This window comes from Corvus kubaryi, unplaced genomic scaffold (genome assembly GCF_017639235.1).
Source record: "Corvus kubaryi isolate FWS band 111438036 unplaced genomic scaffold, C.kubaryi_AGA036_p1.0 133, whole genome shotgun sequence".
In the NCBI taxonomy this organism is placed as follows: Eukaryota; Metazoa; Chordata; class Aves; order Passeriformes; family Corvidae; genus Corvus; species Corvus kubaryi.
The window spans coordinates 2,134,015-2,136,893 of NW_024580667.1; the positions used below are offsets into that span (position 1 = coordinate 2,134,015).

A 2,879-nucleotide genomic window follows, 5' to 3' on the forward strand; every position below is an offset into this window, starting at 1 on the left:
CGCCCCTGGCAGGGGCCGAGGGGACGGGGTTGTTCTGGGGGTCGCGGCTTCCGAGGGTTGGGATAAAGGGATTCGCGCGAAGGTGGGGAGTGCACGGTCTGAAGGGGTTTAAATTAAAAAAAAAAAAAAGTAAAACATGCTTTTGAGTTAAAAGCAGAGTGGAGGGGAGAACCAAATTCTTTCTGGTCATTGTTTTGGGAGGTTTCACGGAATTATGGGCCAAAAGCTGCAAATCTGAACCCAGTGAATTGAAATTTTTGCAATGGAGCAGCAATGCATGCGGAAGATTCCAGTACTGTACATCACTGAAAAGCACATCGGGAAATAAACTTACTCGTTCTGCTGGTTCAGAAAACAAGACTGAGGACTCAAGTGTGTGACTAACATTCATCTCAGATCTTTTGCGATTCCCTGAAGCAGTAACAAGTACACTTTATAGCGCTCACAGGTCGGGTTGGGCCATTCATAGATTAGGAGTGTTATAAATGAAGTCTGTAATTCCTGCTGTTATGTATAAAAATGAGCTGTAATAAAACTATACAGAGCCAGAGTTTCAAACCCCGCCCCCCACCAGCCTGGCTGAGAGGAAAATTTTGCAACACTAGAGCAGTTCTAAAGGAAGTTCTTTCAGCAGAGATGTAATCAATAGGTGAGGATTCCACCCCAGGTGGGGTTGGATCTTATCACCGGGACATTAACGCTATGATGACCTGCTACATCTCAGCCAATAAGGAATTGGACATTCCGGGAACTCCACTAAGGGTTCCAGGAATCGGAAACAGACAAATTCATCACCAAAGATGCACAATTCATCAGACCCAAGAAACGCTTTGTGCCGTCCAACTTCGGGACAAGAAAACATCATGAATATGCTAAATTGCGAGAAGAATAGAATTAATTCGGACTCTGCCCAAAAACTGTATAAGAAGGAACCAGCCGAAGCAGCATCGGTGAACTTGGGAGCTCTGATGCGATAGAGATCATCAGATCTATGCGTGTTCACCCAGCTCCGACCCCGGGCTCAGGGCTGCTTTTCTCGATCATGGCTTTCTGTGTGACCAATCTTTCGGCCGCGAAATAAAATCTATTTCTTTATTAAATTTAATTTGGCTGAATTTCTTTACTTCAGGACCATTCATAGCATCATGGTTTGTGTTAGAAGGGACCTTAAAGATCATCTCCAACTCACTGCTATGGGCAGGGACACCTTCCACTGGACCAGGTTCCACTCCATGCCCCATCCAACCTGACACCTGCAATTCCTGGTTTGTTTTGAGCTGTGGCCTGTCTCAGAACAGGGACAGTCCTCTCAGCACTGCTCCATGTCCTGCCCCATTCTTTCTGTGCTCTTTAGGGATGTAAAGCTCACCTGCTCCCCGCTGCTCCTTGCTTCTTCCGACAGACTTGCACTAATTTTTGCTTCAATGTTTTTGTTAAAGCCTTCGGCTGGAATATGTCGAAATACATTTTTTCCTGGGGAATCAAAATAAGTTTTCAATATTTGAAACATGCTGGGTTTGTGTGGTGGTGTGAGTCAGGAGAAGGGATCTCTGCCTGGCATGGTAACAGCAGCCATTCTGTTCCCACGTTTCTTCTTTTTATAGCTATCTATAAATCTCAGGTTAGTGACTTACTGCAGGTTACTCCCTGCCTCACTCTGCTTAGATTTATTGGGTTAAATTCTGTCACAACCCCTCCTCTGTTTTGCTCTGCCTCCTTAAGGCCCACTGTCATCACTGACACAACAACCCAGGACAAAATGATGACACCCAGATCTGGTTTGGAGATAAAAGGGCTGAGAGGAAAAATGGGGAGGGAAGCAGCCAGTTTTAAGAGAGGCAGAGCTAGCAGGAAAGGTGGAAAAAAAATGGTTGTGAAGCAAAAGAAAGCAGTGCTTGGATACAGAAAAAAGATTAAAACAAACACAGAAACGCATCCAGGGGTTCAGTACACGACGTACTTCACACGTTCACTGGATAATAGCACTTTCTGGTTGCCAGTGCCCAGAACAATGCACTAAAGAGGAACCTGGAGTTCCGGGCCAGGGCACAGGACTTGGTTTCTCAGGTTAAAGGGATTTTGCCAACAGTGCATATGCAGCGATAATTACTGACCCGAAGTCAGCAAGCCCTTTGAACAATTTTGCCAGCTCTCTGCTTGACACCTCTTGGAACAAGGCACAGCTGTGTGGAAAGAACCAATTTAAGATGCAATGTCAAAAAATTAATCTGTGAAGGCAGCCCATGTACTTCAGAACAGAGCTGTAGCTGGTAATCTCATCTAATCTACTTTCATGTCTATACTTCACTAATCACCATGGTTATATAAGCAGATCTTTGATAAGATCCTTAATTATAGCAACCCCAGGAAAGGCTGCACAGCACAGCAGAGAGCAGGGTGAGATCTTTGGAGCCATACCTTCCATATGGGTCTGGGGAAGGACTGGCTGTGGCTTTGTGTCATCTCTTGGGGCAACATGCACTGGCATAAAGGAGTCTGCCACCAAGCACATGGGGACAGACCCTCTCTGAGGCCCCCAGGTCACCGTCAGCTGAGCCCTGACCACTGTCAGTGCTGTGAGGGCACTGCTCTGATGCTGTGGCTGATGGTGAATTGGACCAGTCTGGTACCAGGGGCAGCCCGTGGGGTTGGAGGAGTGGCAGGGAAGGAGAGGAAGTGCTGAGTCAGAGCCTTGGAGAAGCAGCAGTGCAGACACTGCAGAGCATGGGTGAGGGATTTGTGTGTCTTCGGGAAGCTTTTCCTTGGGGAGCTTTTGAGATCCAACCCCTGATTAGGAACACTGATCTGTTGCTGTTAGAGAGAGTTTTATAATGAGAACCAGGAAAATTAATAAAGTTGCAGGGCTTTTAAGTTCAACA

General features: G+C 46.4%; 1 long non-coding RNA gene across 1 annotated transcript in view; it reads left to right on the forward strand.

Moving 5' to 3' along the window:
- Positions 1–1,105, forward strand: part of LOC121667416 — a 1,658-nt gene extending 553 nt beyond the window's left edge. The window contains exon 2 of the long non-coding RNA XR_006017066.1: positions 202–1,105. This is a non-coding gene — a long non-coding RNA (uncharacterized LOC121667416). The remainder of the gene's footprint in view (positions 1–201) is intronic.
- Positions 1,106–2,879: the final 1,774 nt, after the last annotated feature.